The sequence below is a fragment of the Pyxicephalus adspersus genome, chromosome 2 (genome assembly GCF_032062135.1).
Source record: "Pyxicephalus adspersus chromosome 2, UCB_Pads_2.0, whole genome shotgun sequence".
Taxonomy (NCBI): Eukaryota; Metazoa; Chordata; class Amphibia; order Anura; family Pyxicephalidae; genus Pyxicephalus; species Pyxicephalus adspersus.
The window spans coordinates 13,954,052-13,976,947 of NC_092859.1; the positions used below are offsets into that span (position 1 = coordinate 13,954,052).

At 39.7% G+C, this 22,896-nt stretch overlaps 1 long non-coding RNA gene across 1 annotated transcript; it reads right to left on the reverse strand.

The window, feature by feature from the left end:
• Nucleotides 1-11,043: 11,043 nt before the first annotated feature.
• On the reverse strand, nucleotides 11,044-21,758 carry LOC140324939 (uncharacterized). The gene is made up of 3 exons (XR_011919599.1): nucleotides 21,621-21,758; nucleotides 17,284-17,419; nucleotides 11,044-11,700 (listed from the first exon to the last, which is right to left on the reverse strand). It is a non-coding gene; the product is annotated as an uncharacterized lncRNA (long non-coding RNA).
• Between the last annotated feature and the right edge of the window lie 1,138 nt (nucleotides 21,759-22,896).

Genomic DNA, 22,896 nt, shown 5'->3' on the forward strand with positions numbered 1-22,896 from the left:
GTGTGCAGAGTCTAGACAGCAGTCTAGAGGTGAGAATGTTGCGCTGCGGGCAACTACCAGGTTGCGGCCCCCGTGCACGCCGAGGCAGGTGACTGCTGACAGGCAGAAACAGGACCTGGTACCAGGGCGAGGAGCAGAGAGTAGTCAAGCAAGCCAGAGGTCAGGGCAGGCAGAAATCAGGAGTAGTCAGGGTCAAGCCGAGGTTGGTACACAAAGAATCAGGAGCAAGAGAATAAACAAACAGGAACCCCGAAGCAGAGCCAAAGGAACTCCTTGTTCAGGCAACTTTCTGTTGCCCTTCACTTCCTTTTAAGGGCAGGGCCTGTGATGAGTGGAGCCATGTGACCTGCTGCATCCTATCCTACCACCAGAGGGGGTTCAGGAGACTAGAGGTTGGTGGTGTTCACATCTCCACCAGCAGGGGGAGCGGGTTTGCGAAACACTCTAGTCCTTTGAGGTAGTGGAGCCGCTGACTGGGAGTCACATGACCTGGACCAGGAAGTGAGCTGCAGAGATAATGCCTTAGCAGAGCTGGTGCTAGCAGCAGAGGAGTGTAAGGTGGGTGACACTGAATGCTTCACAGATCCCCTGGACCTGCAGGGATCTGTGAAAGGAAAGTGCTCCAATTTATTTGGTATCCCAATAGACCTCCTGTCTCTGAAAATGTACTATACCAATCTATAGCGGGCAGTCGCTAAATGTTTGCCTAATGTAATCGCCCAAGAAAATGCTTATAAAGTGTATTTTGTACTTGACACCCGACAGAACTGCTAAGTTCGTGGCTGGTGGCAACTCTTGCTGTTTTAGAGGGTGTGGAGCTGTAGGCTCTTTTTGCCATATATGGTGTGATTGCCCCATAGTTCGTACTTTTGATTAGATTTCATTGCCTAAGCATAAACGCACACTTATTTAGTTTATTTTTCTGGCTACTCAACAGGTTATAGCTGCCGCATGGAAGAAACCTACTCCTAATTTTTCAGCGTTAATTTCCCAGTTATCCGACACTTTGGTCTTGGAAAGGATGTCGGTAATTGTTAATGACTTTATTTCTAAATTCCAAACAGTATGGTCACCCTGGTTGGACCACCATGCTTCCCCACATTTAGACCGCAGGTTGCTTCATCTATGACCTATTGTCTCTGCTATTAGCCAACCTGGTTTTCTTCAAAAATAGTTTTTACTATGTGCCTCCTGATCTCATTTGTTTCTTTGTATTTGTCTTGTTATCTAGTTCAATTTGTGTTTTATTTGTGTGTTCTGTCCATTTATTTTTGTGTATGATTGTTTTATTGTTCGTAAAATGTCTTGAAAAATTCTAATTCTAATATAAAATTATTGAAAAAAAAAGAGTGAGTTCGACAAAAGTAATATTTTAAGTATAAGTGAAATGCAAAGATCTGGCTGATTTATAATATTTATATGTCATGGGACCTCTAACGCAGGATCTAATTGTCATCTTTTCTGACTTTATTTCAATCTAAAAATTATTACCCTTATTCCTGCGTTTCAAGCTCTATTGTAGATACCACGATAGATGGTACATTCCATAATTTTCATCAAATGACAAAAAAGAAAAAGACAGATTGTACTCATCAAATTTACAACAAAAATATCCTAAACAAAATTATTTTATTGGTTCCATATACAAGAAAAACATCAATACAAGACAACCATTACCAAGTCGAACATATTTAGAGCTCCCCTAGAATACAGTCATGTCCCTGTCATATCCACAAAAGATACATTAATACAAAAGCAAAAAAAGGGAATTAATGGCACATCCATCAATTAAAAGATTATAAATAATTTTTATTTAAAAAATCACAAAAAGGTATACTTTAACATTTACAATATATTTAAAAAAGGAATTTCAACACACCAGCTTGAAATCACAATATACTGTAATTTGAATAGTAAGCTATCAAAAAAAAATTTATAGTTATTTTAAGTCCCAGCGCATTTCGTGGTAGCAATCGATTCTTTAGAGGATTTATTGATAGCACAGAGACAAATGTCCAAAAACTGAACTGGACATGGTGATTAAATCCAAATGAGTCCAAACTTACACACTGGACAGCACCTTATAATAACATGAGGATGATATCAGCAATGTCAGGTCAGGATGATATTTCCCCAAGAACATTTTTCAGTACTGCCAGCCTAAAATCACTACATAATTATGATGATAATGATGGGTATGCCAGTATTTTACCCTTTAGGCTCACCCACTATTACATGGTAAGTGGGATTTTTGCTTTTGTATTAATAAACCATTAACATGTTAGAACATAACACCAGTCATTTGGTAGTCTCAGTTTCTCACATATATCTTAACGCAGGCCCAACGCGTTTTGCAGACCTATTGATCTGCTTCTTTAGGAGCAAAGTAGCCATATCAGATCTAAATTTCAAACGCTTGATATATATATAAAAATAAGTTAAAAACGATAATTACCCAATCCACGTTTTATTCCCATCACATAGCATGGAACTGGAGGGGATCAAAACCACAACACTGCTGAAGCGTTTTGATCAGTGCATCACATTTCAATCTGGATATTTTAAAATCAGGGCTTACTACAACCTGCTAAGGAGTTGGTCATATCTGCTAAAGAGTTGAGCACATGGCTTCAGGAATGTCACTGGCATTGTGCTTAACTCTTCTTTCTTGTATATGGAACCAATTAAAGATGTATTTTCTAATGTTTTTAAAAAAATCATTTTGTTTAGGGTATTTTTTTTGGAGTTTAATGGCTTTAAAGTTCCTACAGTCTGTCTTTTTTGTTTCCAACTGCCTAAGAGTTGTGGGTGTTCCTGTACTTCCTGTTACACTCTCCATGATATAAATAGGTAAAAAAATCCCAAAGATAGAGTGGGATATCTTTACATGGACCACAACTGGTGTAAAAATCCTGAAACTTTGCTTACCAATAATACATACAAGAGACGTAAGAAAATACCAAGTGGCTATACTCCCCAAAAAAGCAAACAATAAATTTGACTGCACTGAGACTTAAATTAAGTTTGTAGGTAAATGAATGTTACTAACTACTATGACAGAATTCCTTTAAAAAAATGAAAGCATTAATTTGGGCAGCATGGTGGTTTAGAAGTTAGAACTTTAGCCTTTGCAGCGTTAGGTCCCTGGTTTGAATCTTGACCATGCATTATCCATTATGCATGGAGTTTGCAGGTTCTCTCTGTGTCTGCATGGGTTTCTTCCAAATACTCCAGGTTTCCTCCCACAATCAAAAAACAAGCATCAAGGGTAATTGGCTTCCCCCCATATTTGACCTTAGACTGTAATAAAGACATATTAAAATGGTAGAGACATTAGATTGTGACCCCCTTTGAGGGACAACTAGTAACATGGACTTTGCACAGTGCTGTGTAACATGTTGGCACTTTAAAAATACTGTGTAATAATAATAATAATGCCATTGGCCTATACCAGCTTCATTACCACTCTATCAGCTGCTAGATTGGGTGGACATTCACTACTAAATGAGTGTCTGCACCACTCTTATCTCTAGATAGCATACGGTGGCTTTTCAATGCCTCCTGGCACAGTCCTGGAGGCCTGCCACTTACCTCTTATGACCCTGCCTAAGCTGATAAGCCAGTAAATGTATACAATCTATACCTGATCATTGCCCGTGTAAGTGTATTATTGTACTTACTATTGGGGTGTGCTAACTACTAGTTCTCTGACCCTTTGGGTTATCTGATTCATGGCTTTGTTACCTTTGCTGGCATCTACAAGTCCCTTGGCTTCACATTGGGTCCCTGTGTTCCGATCACCTAAAGAGACTCATGATCACTTACAAATCTTTTCACCCCCTAAGTGCTATCCCTTGGATACACAAATCCTGGGGGCAACTTTGTATCGGGATGGTATTGGTTTCCCCCGGGCACTCCAGTTTTCTCCCACATTCCAAAAGAACATGCAGTTAGGCTAATTAGCTTCCCCCAAAAATTGACCTTAGAATGTATCAAGACTGAGTGAGTTAGGGACATTAGATTGTGAGCTCCTTTAAGGGACAGTTAGTGACATGACTATGGACTTTGTAAAGCGATGCATAATATCTTGGTCCTATATAAATACTGTATAATAATAATTCCCCTATATGATATATACCAGTCATACCTTTTCTAATTCAGTGTGTATAAAAGAATGACTATCAGAAACTTTCCTTGTGATTGTTGTCTGTGTAGGAATATAGTAATTTGTGAACCCCCCACAGCTGCACGGTAAAAGATTGCCCAGGATTGTGTGTATGAAGATTCTCACACCCACAGCGCTATGTCATACACAGTTCAGTTTAGGTACTCTCGCTGTTGTTGCTCATTTTAGGTTGAATGCAAAGTGCCACATGGAAACAAGACATTCCATTCCTTCTGACTTATACACTTCTGAGAGTCCACATTTTGCATTCCTAGAACAAAGAAATTTAAATATCCAGAGGAGCAGATCTGGCCTACTTTCTTGCACATAGGTTTTTATATCAGCAGGATAAACGCTTTCACTGCTGCAGTAGGAAAAAAAAATCTTTAGATTATACTTTGATGTGCTTGTGCTTATTATTATTATTAGGCTTTGAGATAAGAGTAAGTAGAGTTCTGTACAATGCACGGTTTTCCCCTGTTTTGAACCGAATGTGATGAAAGGGAGACTTGCACACCGCAAAGAAATTTGGGGGTAGGCTATACTGTTTCCCAGGAGAGTGCTAGTGAACATTTTTTAGCAACTGTAGCAATATGGAACTACTTGTAGGAACTACTAGTAAAAGTAAAGGGAAATCACTACATCAGACAATGTCAGCTAGGGTTCTTTGAAAGCTTGGGATTCATCCAAAATGTGCTAGAGGTTCCATCAGCTTTGGCTAACTGATATTCCAGCGACATCACACATATTTTTGTTGTCTTTAAGGTCGCATTCAGACGACTGAGCGTCAATGTAAGTTGTCATTTTCTAAATGATGTCTAAAGAATTTTAGCAGAGTTCCCTGAGATTTCATTCCTTACAGTCAGAGCTTTGTGAAATTTTGTTTATCTGGATCTCAAAGGGAGGCATGGAAAATCAGTGAAAATAAAGTTCCATACTGTACAGGCCACCCCGACCATGACATTTACTGTGCATTTCCATGGTGGAGAGCACAACAGGGTGCTGATTACTTGTGTCCCACACCTCTACTGTGTGTACAGCTCTCACTCATTTAACTATCATGGAGAATGATCACAAAAAATCATTTACAGTGAGTATGAGAAAGAAAAAGAGAGGGAAAGTGAAACAGAATTAGAGTAAAATAGATAACTCAACAGACCCCTGATTAATGACTCAATCCCCCTGCAATAGGCTGAGCCAGAAGTGAAGTGGTATATGCCTCCTCCATTCTGCAAGTGGTAGGAGCACCACACAGTCTGCAAAACGTGCACCCCTATCCCATAGAACCAGTTCTTCTCCACCTTTAAAAGAATAATACCCCTTTTGTTTTAAGAAGGGGCACATGGAGGACCTCTTGGGGAAAACCTGCAGAAAGAGAAGGTCATCCTTGTCCCTAATGCCCAGTAGAAGAAAGGAAGTTAGGATGACAAAAGCATCCCATTGTCCCCTTTTATTTCAAATTTCATTTCACTATGATATTCCAATAGATGAAGCTGGACCTTTCTGTACTGTAGGCCTCTGTGGGTGTACAGTACATACAGTTTACTTCAAAACAGATAAATTATATTGTGTATCTGTACTGAACAAAGCTGGGAGTTCATGAAGATCTAGAGAAAATTTCTACTGCACAGACTTTGCACTACTTTGTTAATGGGGTTTTGCTTTAAAAAGTGGGGATCTGTCTATACTTCATGTACAATTTTAGGGATCCCCTAGCATGTAATGTAACAATTTATTTTTTTCATGTATCCCTTGATGTCAAATTCCATTTGGTTGAATTTAAATTTCAAAGAAATTTAGAGAAAAATTCAAAAGAAATTCAAAGAAAAGAAAAGAAATTTGGTCATCATGAACCACTGTACCTATATGAGCTAGCTAGATATTTAATTACACAACTATGCACCTATAACTGTTTTCACACCTCTGTGTGAAGGACCAAACAAGCCCACCAAATACAGCCCGCCTGTAGAAATCTGCAGGAAAGGTGGCTAGAAGGATCAGTCACCCTGCACAGGGAGAGAACAGCAGGGCTTAATCATAGGAAGCTCCCACACAAAGAAAACATTTCTGACCTTGATTAGTGCACACAAATGGAAACATTGCACATAAAGTCCTGAGATTTAGGTATGAATACACATGCCCCTTGTACTAAGATAATATTTACTTATCCCCAAATTCTGTTTTAGTGAGTTATTAAAAAAATTCACTTTATGTCTCCTCAGATTTTTGTTTCTTCTTTAGAGCATCAAAACAGTTTTTTATTTTTTTTTAAATCCTTAGGCGGACAGTGCATAGAAAGTTTACAATGTATTTTGGCATTTTTTTAGGTCATTTCAATATCCATTCTTTCTTTTTTTATCCTCCCTCTCCCACATTTGTGGCTGTAACTTGCAGGGTCCCTTAAGTGTATACCAAACATTTTTTTATCGTGGGTTGGTGCAAGGTTGCATGTGCTTGACAGAAGTATATTTGGTGGAAGGATTTAATGCTCAATTGTTCCTCTCTACAGTTTTCCTACATAGTTCTTGTCTCTTGGTTCATTTTTTAATTTCATTTTAAATATTATATTCTGTAAATGATATGTGTTCATCTTTTGTCTATGTATTGGATACTTCTTTTTGTTCAAAAAAAGAAAATTTTTAAAAAGTTACAGACTTAGGTGTACACAGCAAAGCAAACAGTACTGAAAGTAAAACATAAAATAAGACTTACCATACCATCTTCTTCTGGGGTTGGGTGGAATACACTCAGATCATTCCCTTAGCACAGATTTGACCCTCAGATATGCCAAAAATTTCATTGTGGATCTCAACTACATACTGTTAGGATCACATCAAGAAGCACTGCATCTTAATTATGTAGCACAGATGAGATTTTGGTCATCAAAACTCATAAACACTTAGAAATAGGTCATCAAAACCTATAAAAACATACAACTGTGTTGAGCCACAAAATTTTTTCTTGCCAACAATAAATAGTACTCGCATAAATAAAGTTTTTTGATAAAAAAAAACTACCGTAATCTATTTATTCATAAGAAAAAATATGTATTTATTCATATATAGACACAAGTATATAGATACAAGTAGTGTTTTTCACAACAAATTAGACAATATATATATGGCATTATTAGATAATTACTTATTATTTAAGTAAAAAATTAAAACAATTAAACATTTACTTACAACACTAACTTGTCGTCGAAAGTGAATTAAAACCTACATAGAAACATCTGACGACGGCGTCATTCAAGAGCTTCCGACGGACTGACGACAGTGACGACGCGTGTCACGGGGGAGGGATGCGGTGAAAAGCGAGTACAAGTGGCTGAGAGATAGAATCGGTGCCTAATCCTCGTTAATCGATTCAGAATGATTTTGAAATGTTTTTTTTTTTGTTTATAAAATAAATAATATTTGCATATGGAACTAAAGAGCCGCAGCTTCACATCCAAAGAGCCGCATGTGGCTCGCGAGCCGCAGGTTGCCGACCCCTGGTCTAGGTTTTTGTTGCATGACAAAACCTAAATGTTTTATGCTTAGCAGATCCAGTACTGATGTAAAGAAATCATTACCAATGCTCACATATTCAACAATTAATCATGAGTTTATCTTCTCTTTTTTACACACACAAACTTGTGCAGAATGTTTGATATAATTGCATTGTAGGGTATAAGAGTTAGGAGATGTTAAATTAAGCAGAACTGTCAAGGATATGAATACTCACTAGATTAGTGTTTGTAAACAGGGAGAAGGTTTCTTGAGCAATGAGCAATTTGTGGCTTTCAGATCACTTTAACTAATAGCAATCATCTTTGTGGATATTTTTATAGGTAACCTTCTTCCCAATGGCCTGCAATGTAAAAATCATTCTTTGCACTGATCACCATGTTATTCGTTTACTGTGAGCTGTGGATATTTTAAATATAAATGTGTGTTAGATGGGGGGGTCCATGAGACCTAAAACTTATTTTAAGAGTTCCCCAATTTTAAAAAGATCAAAAAAGGCTACACTAGACTACGACATACCTGTACTGTGGTGTGACAACCTAATCAGTGAAAATGCCTAGATCTACTCATTTGGGCTGGATCATAACAGTACTATTCACTGAAGTCAATAATTTGGAAGGGTGTGTACATACCTTTGGATATGTAGATGGTGTGTTGGTCAGGTGTTCACAAGCTTTGCCCATACACTGCCCTGATCCAAGGATTTATCCTGCCATCATTCTTTGCTGACTCCCAGGATATTCAGACTGGTTGTTAGAAACTGTGGGGTGTAACAACCAGCAACCAAGTTGCTATGTCTCCAATAATGTAACCAACACTGGGGCCTAGACACAGGTGGAGGCATGGATTCCATTCCTGGTTACTTCTAAATAATGTGGAAATGTTAGATTGTGGTTGGGCTGGTCACTATAAGAAAATGAATACTTTAAGCCCAAGTGTAGCTATCCCTCAGAAAAAAAAATATCACAGAATAACAGCATATGGATATGGCGCCGTCTTCATCCTCCCGGAGGCCCCTATACCCCTATGGATGACTCTCCCAGCAATAATTATTTGAATTAATTTGAAGGGGCACCGGTGTCACTTCTGGGATGAATTGTGTCTGTGAAAAAGATGCTTCTGCCTAAGCTCCTATATTTATTTGAGACTCTCCTGGTTTGGGTTAATGTCCCAACCCTAAAAAAACTGCAGGCTGGCTTTTTAAATTTTTTTGGGGCTCATAAAAGACATAGATTGTCCAGATTGGTGGTTTGCACACCCAGGGAGTTTGGGGGTCTAGGAGCCCCAGACCTGGTTAAGTATTATGTGGCGACCCACCTTCACTATCTGCCCCCATGGACAATGTTATTCTCCCCTAGTGTATGCTGGGAGTTGGAGGAAGCTTGGATTGCCCCACTTCACCCTAATGTGATGTTATGGAATTCCTCCATGTTATTAACAGATAGAGACCTGCTTTCTCTGATGGTGTTTATGCCAAATATGTTGAGGACATATAAGTCTAAATATGGTCTCTCCTCTCAAGCCTCCATACTGATGTCCATCATACACACTCCTCTAATACCCGATAGCTTATCCAGAAATATGTGTCAACTATGGAGAGAAAAGGGGCTATTCCACCTTTGAAATATCTTACATTCTGTGGATAAGAGATTACTCTTCTTTCCGGAACTCCAGGCTAAATTTGATCTCCTGCAATGTCCTCTCCCTCAATTAAGCTACCCAGATTCACAGAAGTGACCCTTTTTGAGAGAATATGTGCTGATGATCCCTATGCCAAGGGTCTTATCCCCTCCAGTTATCGCCTCCTTTATGTATCGGTACAGGAGTCTCTGGTAAATTTGCATATATGGATACTTGGGAGGCCATATTGGGCTGTACCCTGGAGAGAGATGAGTGGTCAGAAATCTGAGAGGTGGCAGACAAAAGCTTGATATGCACACTTTACGAAGAGAATTTATATAAGATTTCCAACTGTAGACCCTACTTGCTGGCGATGTGGATCCCAGCGAGGAATCTTGGAACATATCTTTTGGTTTTGTCCCATTATTCAGGTCTATTGAGACAGAGTTATTAGGCTAATTGGAGAGGTGACCCAACACAGGTTTTCACTTGATCCACTTAACCACCTTCTGGGATTGCCTTTTACGGGTCTCCCCAAATCCACCTGTAAACTTACTACCCATATTTTGGTTGCAGCTCCCACTCTGATTTTGACCAAGTGGAAATCCACTTTACCCCCTTCTCTAGAGGATTTGCATACTCGCACTCAGGAAGTCCAACTGATGAAGTATCTTACTGCTTTCCTTAAAAACAATGTTAATAAATCTTGTTAACAATGTTAATAAAAGGTCTGGGAAACCTGGGATGCTTACTATTCTCGGATACAGGTTTAGCTCTTTAGCTTGAATATTTGATTTTGTCAGTTATTCGTCTATCACTGCCCCACTAGCCTTTTTCCCCTTCCTTCCTGAAGTTGTTTGGTTGTCATTCTTAAAGTACCCCACCTCTCTCTGTTGTTATTGTCTAATGTGAAATTGGATTACTGTTTGTCACCAAAGTTACAGTATTGGATTGTGTATATTATAAATGCTATTTTAGTTCACGTGATTTATGGGAAGAATTTCTTTGATGTACCGACCACCTTCCTGTATTGTTATATTCACATTTGGGTCTTTTCATTGTCTTTGTTTCCTATTTTTTTGTTAATGGAAAATATTTATTAAAAACTCAGTTTCAAAAAAAAAAAAAAAAAAAAAGATTTGGGGATGAAAAGGTGAAAAGTTAAAGAATTATAGTATAGGTTATTATTTTCAACCAATGACCATTTAAAATAGGAAGAAGCCTTGAAATAACTTTCAGGTCTTCAGGGAACCCCTTCTATAATTACTATATCCAGTGCTCACAGTACATGAGCCTTGTGGTCAGTAGGAAGAATGTCACCCTTTTAAACAGCCAAAAAGACCATTGGTGTCAGTTAAACAGAGAGGCATTAATTGCTCATTGGTCAAGTAACCTCTAGCAACCTCTGGATGAACCCAAGGGTTGCGTTATACTATATATATAGTATTGGAAATAAATGTTGTATCCACGAACACTTCTTGCTCTGGATGGTACTGCTTACTCGGTTCAGCTACAATATTGTCACCTTTTCAGGAGCCGAACCACAAAACGCTGTGCTAAGACCCTGTGTTGTAGGCATTGAGGTAAATCTGTGCTAATTATCCACTGCTGGAATATGAATACAACCATGGGAAGTTCATGCAAACATATCTATAGAAAGTGAATTTGTTTACAAAGTAAGGAGAAAACCTAGAGAAAAGACATCATGTCCTGTCCCCTTCTTAGCAATCACCAAAACTAAGTGTTTTTGTAAGGGTTTAATGGTACATTAAATCATCAACACAAATCTAATATGTAGAAGATACCAGACGACAAAGGCATCATGTGATGTTCTATCTGTCTGAGGGTTACATTCTCATTCCAGCCATGATGTATATAATAAAGCAGACACTGTGTGAAGATCTTACTGATAGCGTCAGAGTAATAGATATTCTGGAGTAATCTAAGGAGAAAACATGTCCTTTCGAGCCGCATGTACAAAGTAAGGACACCACTGTCATTCTTGCTGTGGAATAAACAATCTAGGGTGATGGGTCATTTTCTTGCTTTAAAATGCAATCAGCTTAAGTGTAGAGAAGGAGGCTTAGGCGGAAATGGAAAAATCAGACAAAGAAGAATTCTGGTTTCATTAAATTGAATGGTATTTCCCTAAAATGAAGAGCTGTTCTACATGCTAAATTATAACCCAGTGAAGTGGTTTTAATTTCCCTTCCAATCATAAATCTATGAAGCCACTCCATCCTGCCCAGTCAATGTGCTTCTTTTCCAACCTCACATTATACTGGTCTAGCTCAATGGCATTCATGCACCACCATCTTTTTCCTTCTTGCGATCTTTGGTCATTTTGATTGATCGGGCCAGGTTGACAGGTGCGCAGGTGCAGGAGTGTTCATTCAGTACCAGCAGCTGCAAGGTAAAGCGGGAAATGCTTGGTATTCTAGCACGCAATGGTAAGCTGTGCATGAGCGTGCGTGATTTTGACAGATGAAGATTGTGATCAGGCAGATGAAAATGCTTATTGGAGGACGGACATCGCCTACATTTTTCTGCAATAAAGCCCTGCCTGGACACAAATGTTAAAGTGGACCTGTGACAGAGAGAATAGGTTAGCTGTCACTACTGACCTGCATCTAACAAAATACAGCTTGCCTAGTTGGTATATTTAGTTCCTCTTTAATATTAATATTACACAGTATTTATATAGCACCAACATATTTTGTAGCACTGTACAAAGTCTATAGTCATGTCACCAGCTGTCCCTCAAAGGGGCTCACAATGTAATGTCCCTACCTCAGTCATATATCATAAATACAGTCCAAGGACAATTTTGGGGGGAAGCCATTTAACTTAACTGTATGTTTTTGGAAATTGGAACAAAACCCAGGCAAACACAGGAAGAACTTGAAAACTCCATGCAAATAATGTCCTGACCAAGATTCGAACCTGGGACCTAGCGCTGCAAAGACCAGAGTGCTAACCGCTGAGCCACCTTCTGAATCACTGAACCACACTGAGAATGCAGCTCAGGTATTCAGCTAATGGTGGCACAAATGGTCACACAGTTATCCTTATGATTATCTTGATATCTGCATGAAGTATTTATAATTCTATTCAGTCACCCTCATGATTTATGTCCCTGTTGCACCCCATGGCTACTCAGTTCTTACTATTGTAATATTCAATATTGTAGTGTGGAAGCTTTCTGTTTGTCCCGTTTATTCACAGTTTACAGTTTACTCTAATTTCTAGTGTTGTAGAGGGTCGATTTTCACTGCTGTTGGAGATGGACAATGAGATGCAGAAAATTCAGATTGTATACAATTCATATACAAATGTAATGCATACTGCACTGACTTAAACATGGGATTGGCTCAGTTTCAAGTAATTGAAACTGCATTAAATTTGCATGTGATTTGCATATTGAATTTACTGCATTTTATTCTCCATTACTATCTGCTATTGATTAAAACACATTTATTATGTATGGTAATGGACACAAACTGACAAGGTTTTACTTTCACTGACCTATAATGATTATGAGAGGCCAAGATGGAAAGTAGGGTGGGCCAGTGGTCAGCGCTGCTTCCAGAATGTGTAAAAAATTAGCTTCCTAAGCCACCCTAGGGTTTGGGATACATAGGTTATGAATAGATCCATCCCCTGCTTGGTTCCTAAATGTAGTTTTGGAGCCAGCTGAGTGTTATAACAGTTCCCAGAAGTGTATCTTAAAGGGGTATTTCTATTATAAATGGCAAAAGTACCCCCCACTTTAGTAGAAGGAAAATGTACTGTTCAGTATGCAAACTGATCAGATTTTATACCAGGAAACCCGTGGTGAAACCTGCACTGACATAGGCAGCAATAACTGGCCCTTGGTATTCTGTTCATACACTTTAATCAATGACTTGGAACAAGCATGCAGTAACTGATGTCGTTTCCAGGCTGCTGCAGTGTTCAGACAACTTGCTCTTTTATGAACATCACCTGCCCATTGCTTTCAATGGTTGCCCCTCTGAGGGGGAGAAATGGTCACAGTAATAAGAATTTCAATGACCACCGTGGTAACTAAAAAACTGGAGATAGCCATGGAAAAGTAATTTTCTGCAGAATTGTTAATTTACCTAAAACTTTAGCAGCTGAACACAAGGCCATATGAACCACAAAGAGTGCTTGATGGTGTTTTCCTTTAAGAATTTTCTATTGCAAAAAAGTCCAAATCTTACATAATGGCTATTCTCATTTTTCTATAGCGGATGTCGCAAGGCTTGACCTATATGATTGTTATCAGTGGTCAGTGCTCTAAATTTCCCATCAGGAGGAATTATGCTTACCCTGCAGCTACTGCGGAGAATGCAGAAGGCTATCCATTTTCTGTGTGGGGCCATCCGTGTTATCTGGCAGCGGTACAAGCAGTTTGTCAGTATCTACAGGAACACCTTGAACTTTAGCAGGTCAGTGCAATAGTAAGTCTTGTAGGAAATGAAATTTTTCTGAAATGTTCAACAGCAATTTACCACATCAGCCTTCCCTTCACACCCTTATTCGATAGAGAGCCGAACACCAGAAATACCGAAGTCTAATACTTATCATACAGCGTTGGTATTGATTTTTCTTCATTTTACTTTTCAACAAAAAAAAAATATATATCCACCAAGGACATTATTCAGTCAATTGCATGCTAACCTCATTGTAATTTGAGAATAAGTTTTTGTGATCTGATAAGTTTATAGTGTATTGAGTATTGTTCTGTCACAAGCATTTTAATCATGTTCCTCCGATTCATGAAGGTTATCTAGCCTTTAGCCTTCCCCAAACATTTTTCAATGGAGGAACACTTGAAATAATTCTCTAGTGTTAAGAAACCTCTGCTAAAAATGATTACATCTACAGTATATGGTATGTATGTAGCAGTTTAGTAAGCTTTGCAGTTACATATATGGACTAAACAAAAGGTTTGCAGGGTCAAAAGGTTGTTGTGGTGTACTGATAAGCCAAAGAATACAGAATGTGATGTACCTAGCATATTAGACACCCAGTTCAAAGGGACTAATCATTTTTCAGTAATTATCATGAAAAAAACAAATAATTATATTAGACAGAAATTACAGTATTCCTTTACCTTAATATCCCCGGTGTAATATTTATAAGATTTATTATACATTACTACTCAGTGTAGTACTCTTGTACATTAGTGGTTAGTGTGGTGCTCCCTTACATCAGTGTTAAGTTCAGTGCATGCTTATATTGGTCGTCAGTTGTAGAGACACCGACTTACAAGATGGTCATTGGGAGAGGTGCCCACCTACATAACTGTGACTTGGAGAGGCGCCCACCTACCAACCTGTCACTTGGAGAGGGGCCCACCTACATTACTGTCACTTGGAGAGGCGCCCATCTATAAACCTGTCACTTGGAGAGGCGCCTATCTACATAATCGTCACTTGGACAGGCACCCACCTACAAACCTGTCACTTGGAGAGGCGCCTACCTACATAACTGTCTCTTGGAGAGGCACCTATCTATAAACCTGTCACTGGAGAGGGGCCCACCTACATTACTGTCACTTGGAGACGCGCCCATTTATAAACCTGTCACTTGGAGAGGCGCCTACCTACATAACTGTCACTTGGAGAGGTGCCCATCTACATAACTGTCATTTGGAGAGGCGCCCACCTACATACCTGTCACTTGGAGAGGCGCCCACCTACATACCTGTCACTTGGGAGAGGCGCCCAGGAGAGGCGCCCACCTACATACCTGTCACTTGGGAGAGGCGCCCATCTACATAACTGTCACTTGGAGAGGTACCCACTTGTTGACAGTGAGAGAAGATCTCACATAGTGGTCAGTGGGTGAAGGACCTCTTACATAGGAGTACAGTAGAAAGATAAAAAGAATGCTCCTTGCATTGGTGGTACAAATGCCCTGTATTTCAGAAATCAATGTAAAAGTGCACAAATGTAAAGAAAGGTTACAATTGACTGGTATGATTTTATATATATATATTTTATATATTTAAATAAGTTAATTGTAATCAATATTAGTAACATTCCGGAAGATAGTGGAAGGGGTGATAGTGGGGCAAGTTGTGCATAAAATAGATATATCAATGAGATATAGATTGTTTTTATATTTGTGTAAGATGTTGTCTCAAAGTTTCTCTCTCTCTATGGGGACAGTGGGACAATGAAGGATTAGGGCATTTATTTTTATTTTTTTTGACATTTGTTGTCAATTTTTGCATCAAAATGTTTCTTTACATTGGTAATCAATGAGAGAATATTCCCTATTTAGATGGTCTGTAAAAATGTTCCTTACATTAGTGGACAGCAGAGATTCTTTTCTACAAAAGAGGAGGAGAGGAAAGTGTTCCCTTACATTGGTGATCACTGTACTGCTTCTCTACATTGGTGGTAAGAGGAAGAAAGAACTCTTAGATAATTGATTCATAGGGTCTGATTTAATAAAGCTCTCTGAGAGGATACAATGTCATCAGTAAAGCTGGGTAATCCAGCAAACCTGGAATGGATTTCCTAAAAGTCATTTGCTATTTGTTAATTGTTTTCATTCCTGAACAGGTCCATTCACGGTTTGCTGGATTTGCATTCAAGCTTCACTGATGAAAGTGTATCCTGTCAAACCTTGGAGTTCATTAATAAATCTGGCCCATAGTAAGAAAAATTTCTTTACATATTTGATCAGTATACAAATGTCCCCTTAAACAGTGAAAAAGTGTTCCCTTACACTGGTGATTATTGGAAAATCTGCCCCCTTACATTCCAGGGCAGGGACAGAAACACCCTTACAGTAGTGGTTAGTGGTAAGAATGTCCTCTGTGGCCTTATTCAACAAACATCTGAGACAGACATCTTACCATCCTGTACAAGTCTATAGGAACCCATTTTAAGCATGCCAAGTGCAGGACAGAAGGAAGTCAACTACAGGTCTACAGCATCTGTCAGTGAATTCTGAATTATATTACACGCTTCTTTAACTGATGTTAAGCAGGTTCTATTGAAACAAGTCCAAAGCCACCAAGTTCAAAGGCAGAAACGCATTGGGTTAACTAACTGTGTCTCTAAGATTACGATTTCATTCCCTACATCACCAGTCTGCTGAGATGATAAATAATGTACTGTATATAAATGTCTGTCAGAGAGTTATGTCTAAGCATCTACCTCAAATCCCCTATATTGTACAGTGGATGAGGTAAATCATTTTGTACTAAACATAATTGTATGCTTTTTTAGCTATGTTATTATCTTTTGTAATGTATCCCTCACAATATATAAATTATTCTTTTTCACTAAAAACTCTTATTTCTTTGGTTATTTCTTTGGCCACAAAAAACTCTTCTGTGTTGTCCTCTTTATCTGTGCTCTAATCAAGCAAGGGGTCTGTCCATCCTACTGAAATCTGAAAACTTATTCAGGGGTACATTATATTTTTGAAATATACCACTATTTACTGTTTAAGAAACCCCTGGCTAACTGTGGAAGAATCCTGGTTATGAAAAGCTGCTGTAGATGTTGTAGTTTAAAACCAACTGAAATATTTTAAGAAGTCTACTGCTACTGGCTCCCATCAGCAAGTCATCACTTTAACACCATTTCATATCTATGAGTTTTACACAATTAACATGAAAATGATGGTTTATTCATTTTTCTTTACTATCTCTGTCTGCATTGGAGAGATCTCTGTCACTTCTTGCCCAAGACACAGCAGGAACTAAAAGTAGATCTCTACAATGCAAATTGCACCATTGGAAGGGTTCCCCTCAAATCCCAATTCTGTGTTAATTAAAAATGTTGGCTTTCTAGTCATGTTTTGTATCAGAGACAATGGTCAGGACCATTCTTTCTTAAGGTAACAAACAGACAGTAAGAGCACTGCAACCCATTCTTATTAAATCAGGAAAATCACCACCCAGTTAGGTCCTTTCAGCAAATCATGTTAACCTCTAAAAAAATGCATAGCAAAAAGACTTACCTCAAATCACGTCTGTAATCAGGAAAGCAAGTGGTGGGTTTCTACTGCACTTTATCTCCCGGTAAGAAAAGGTTGGGCACATGTCTGACACGTTTTTAGCTTTATCCACCCAATCGGCTGAAAGTTGGTGCCACCGCTAGGCAATGCAGAAAAAGGAATGAGAATGGAAAATATGGATCTGGACTCAGAAGGCAGAAAAGTAACAGCTCAGTAGTACTTCAGGCTGGGATATAGGAAAACAAATACAGGAATGCCTTAAAAAAAGCTAACTCCCTAAAATGTCATATAATATAAATATATCAAATATTGAAATAAATGCTTATGATCTGGAATAAAGAAAAAGGGCAAGTATAAAACCAAAAAGTTCCTCTCTGTAACAGAAGTCTGTCCATATCAGCCCCTTCCCCATGATTAAGTCATTTTGTGCAGTCACTAACCATTGCTCAATTTATTGGTGCTGGGCATTGATCAAATGGATAGTAACTGGCCCATATTTTGTGCTATTGGTTAAAAGGGAAACTAAAGTTCCAATTTTAAAAATCCAGAATCATGCAAGTCATCATTACAGAAAGGGACAAGTGGTATCCCTACTGCAATAATCGCTTCTACCTGCCAGAATGCTCTTGGTATTTGTCAAAAAAAAGATGAGCTGCGCATGAGCCGCTTCAGTATTTGCTGCCAGCATACCCGGTGATCCCAGCTTCCTCTGTGCGTGCTGGGAATTCATAATCTCCTGCACCAGCGTAGGAATTATGTCATCCTGGCATGACCATTGAAGATGGCTGAAGACATTATTATTATTATTATTATTGATAAACAGGATTTATATAATGCCAACATATTACGCAGCGCAGTTCATTTAATAGGGGTTGCAAATGACAAGACAGATACAGACAGTGATACAGGAGGAGGAGAGGACCCTTCCCCAAAGAGCTTACAATCTAGGAGGTGGCGGAAGTATCACACAGGATATCTTCAGGAAAAGAAACAGGAAGAGGACGGCAGTGTGCCACAAGGGAACGAGGAAAGTAAGCATCACGGGTTTAGTTCTGCTTGAATTTCTAGAGCCATACAAATGTTGCCCCTGTTCTTTGGAAACCTAAAGACCGCTATCTGCAATTATCACCTTTTGCTATTGACCCTTTGTTTTTTTAATTTTCTAACATTTATCACAAGGATCAGCTCTGACCAACAAATCCCCAAGGTTTCCACTTGAGCAGCATCATCTTCAACTTCAAGTCTCTGTGGCAAATCAAGATGTTGCTGTGTTGATTGGCGATCCTTTGACCCACAGGAAAAGGAGATCTAGCTTACAATCTGAATAAATGGAACCCAATGGATAACGTTCTTCCATTACAACTGGCCAAAGAACAATCTCCTTGGCGCTTGCTGGAGATTTTTTCATGATGGCCACTGGATATCAATGTCAAAGAAAGTGTTTCAGGCATGACTATGATCTAATGATTCTGATTGACCTCTTCTGAGTATATGCGGAACATTTGTACCTGTTATGATACTGAAAGATTTTTACACACATGTTTAGGGTGTTATTGTCTGGGGGTTTACAATAATAATTTGCTGCAAAGGCCGGAGTGCTAACCACTGAGCCACCATGTTGCCCCAGGAGTCATTTAAACTCTGCCAATTGTGAGGTGAGTAACCTTTCTAAATGACAATTATGTTGTCAATGTAATGCCATGTGGGAGAATGCTCGGCAGTACAGAGTTCACAGATACGGTAAATCCGTGTGGTGTTGATGGACTACAAGCTCTAGCAAAGATTATGGCATAGTTTCTCCAGTAGGATTCTGATTCACCTGTTTTACTTTGTTGTAAAAAAATAATCACAAATATCACACTATGGGTATTTTTATAAAATATTCCTTAATTTCACCTAAGTATGTTAAAATACATGGCATTTCTTAATCTGACTGCTGTGCACTTTTGATAATTGGCCACTAGGCGGCAGTCATTGTTTTATTATGCACTGAAACCAGCATGTAGAACAGCAGTCAGTGAACTCTAAAGCTACGTACACACTTACAATTATTATCGTTGGTAAACGAACGACGAACGAGCCTGCACGATATCTGCGAACGATCGTATAGCACCGATCCTGTACATACAGATAACGACACGATTGTTCGCAGATATTGTACACGCGATAGATGCGATTGTTTGAACGATACAGGAAGTGACGTGCACCACAGGAAGTGAGCGAACGTTCGTTCACCGCGCATGCTCAGACCATGGACGATCACTGAACGACCGTACACACGATAGATGGTCAACGATTGTCGTCCAATCCGATCCGCCGGTCCGGTCGTTCATTTCCAACGACTATCCTCGTTCGTCGGCGTCGTTGGTTACTTTTTTTATGAACGATTTTTGCCCAATCGATCGTTCGTCGTTCATTTCCAACGATAAAAATTGGAAGTGTGTACGCAGCTTAAATCGAACTGACAGGGGAATCATTTATCAATACATCCCTATGACAAACTATTTTATTATATTTTATATATATTATATGTATATATTTATACATTATAAAATCTGAACAGTGTGGCATTATAAAACAGGCCAACAAAACAAATGTAAATGACATTTTTGTAGGGGGAAAAATTATGGATTCACTCAACATGAAACATTCCTCTAATATGTTATACAGCCACCTAACTGGAAACAGGAATGCTGACTAAAGGAGTTAGGTTTTAAATCCTCTACAAGGCTCCAAACAAGGCATGTAAACGTGTTTTATCGAAGAATAAACATGGCCTGTCCCTTCTGCAATAAATCTACCTGCTTGCAGTTTTTAGACGTTCATAGTTTAGGGGGTAATCTTAGTGTAATGTGGACAGTTCTAGGACCAGTTCCCCTCTAGGAGTGATGGTTGGCTAACTTTAGAAGGCACCTGGGTGCAATGTAGCAGCCAATCACTGCTCAGGTGTATTATTTTCTGGCAATGTTTTGGTTACATTGTTATGTATTTGGAGAATTGAGGTGAGGGGTCCCCAGCCATGGGATGCTAAAGGTGTCAGGGAGGACAAGGCAGGTCCTGTAAGCTGGGCCTAAAGACCGAGGAGATGAACTTATCCCTCAGTGGTGTAAGAATCTGGCTTCAAGGGGCCAAGCTGCAGGAGAAGCTTCCATCAGACACAAGGAACCTAAAATTCACGACTGTTAGAGGAAGTAAACTCTAACTTCTTATCCTTCTTTCATAGCTCATTGTGGACCCAAGGGGCCACGTGAGAAGGCCAGCTACTATTATGATTGAATGAAACTGCTCCTGTATGACCCTCTGCAACCCTAACCCTCTCTCTATAAGAGATCCAATAAACCCATAAAGTGAAGATGCCTGTAAAACACCTATGCTATACTACAAGGGGTTAAAATTTGCTGCCCCTGTGAGCGCTACACCAAGCACCCAAAATATTCTCTATATGACAATATAAAAGCCTTTACAGTTCATCTGTTTGGAAATAACAATAAACTCTGACATTAGAATCACTGATCCCATTTTGTCCTGTGCAGTGATACCTAACCCAGGGCGGATCACAGTGCCCCGGAGAGCCCAGCAGAGGCCCCTGCAGCAGCTTGCACAGTCCTTGTCTGCAGCCTGTCCTGAGTTGGCACCTTTGGTGGAAGCTGACATGGGGGGTGGAAGAGAGAAAAAAAGGGGCAAGATGAAAAGAAGGGGTAGAAGAAGGGAGGGGGACAAGAGGAGAAAATAATATTGGGGTTTGTCGGCGGTGGGCCCAGTAGTACATTTTCCTATATATATCCACAATAATGTATGACAATGTGGGAAGCCTTACATTTGAATTTTTTTTAACAAAACTTTATTGCTATTACAAGAAGGCTGAACAGCCCCCAGTTGACAGCATTGTGCAGGTGACAAGTCCTCTTAAAGGAGATCTATCAGACCCAGGGACGTCTGATGTCACATCTGCACCCCAATAAAGTTAAATAGAAATGGCGCTCTCACAGCATCCACCCAGGAACCAGAGGTATGTCCTCGCCGCTCTCCATCCTGACAGCCGCCATGAAATGTTGGGTGGCATTCTGCTGCTGCCCTGGTGACAAGGGGCCTAACCCATACCCCTTAGGCATTCTTTATAGACCCCAATATATAAGGTAACCACGGCAACAATGAATAGAAATGTTTCACAGGACTCTGTATTTGTATTTTTTTTGCTGTGTTTATGATGGGCAGGTTCACCCCTTTATTTATCCTGGTGACCACTGATATAGAGTTAGTGACAACAGCACAGGAAGTAAGGGGAAATCTCCCAATGGGGACAAAAAATAAGGAATTGCCTATAAATTTACTAAAATTACCTCACACGTCTTGTTTTCCTGTTTTTTTATTCACGTTCCATGCTGTCACAATATATAAATATACAGATGTATGGAGATTGTTATTGAAAGCTCCTCAGAGCTCAACAAAACCCAACCGCCTCCACTACCGCCCACAGGCAAGCCACGCCCTATACGCTGCGGCGGATGCTCGCGCTTGGCCACGCCTTACCATGCCACTGTCCAATCGTATTTCACGATATGTGAAGGGGGCGGGAACTTGTGTGGGACACGACGTCAGAGAGAGGGCAGTCTGATAGACTGAAGCTGAGGAAGTGACGTCAGAGAAAGGGCAGGGGGTTGGGTAGAGAGTGCCAGAGCCTTCCAGAAAGCAGGGCCAGTCTGCTAAGTGTTGCTGCTGTTGCTGCGTGAGGTATGTGAGGATTTATTGTATTATTATTTATTATCTGATATTGTATGGCTTTGGCATAATAATGGCAGCATGTGGCATTGCATGCTCTGTATGAGGCTATGGTGTAGCCCAGCCCTGTTCCTGGTGTTCAGTGTCACAGAACTGGAGGGTTTTAAGGTTCATGGACCCCAGTGTACAGTGTGCTGGGGCCCCTGCAGGCCAGGAATGCTATAAACAGCTCACATGGGTTGTGGGGGCCCACTTTCATCACTTCTTGCACAATCCATTATTGTGTATGGGAAGTTGTGGCCCTCAGTGCTTGCTGATGAATGGGGGTGGAGGAGCTACAATAGCTGTATATATGATAGGATTGTAATATGGCATATAGATGGGAGCCAGATCATATCATATATGGCAGCTGTCTGGGGCCCCAGATTCCTAAGGGGAGGTGCTGCATAAACCATTCAGCACTCCAATTCATAATAAACCAGGTTGGCTTTGCAAGAATCTCATCAATGACAGTCTTTGTGTAGCTTTTAGTGAATGTTCCCTCAAGGGCCCATTCACACCTTGCTGTCCTGGTGGTCAGTGCTCCTTTTTGCATGTTAAAGCGTACCTCAGAATTAAAGCGTAAACTCAGAATTTTCACTTTACATAGAAGGGTAGACAACCTTTTATTGTAAAGTAAAAATACTGTTGTTTGTTTTTTTTGCAAGTGCAACACCTTTATTTAAAAAAAAAGAATAAAAGGTGCAGCACCCGCCTAGGCGATCTATAATAAATGGGAGTGCAATGCCTCCCCTGGGATACCTACGTCACACATCCCCGGAGGCTCTTGGTGCTCCTTCTGCGCATGCCTGAGCACCTCATATCTATTCGTAAAAAGGAAAAAATTTGCCGCATGCG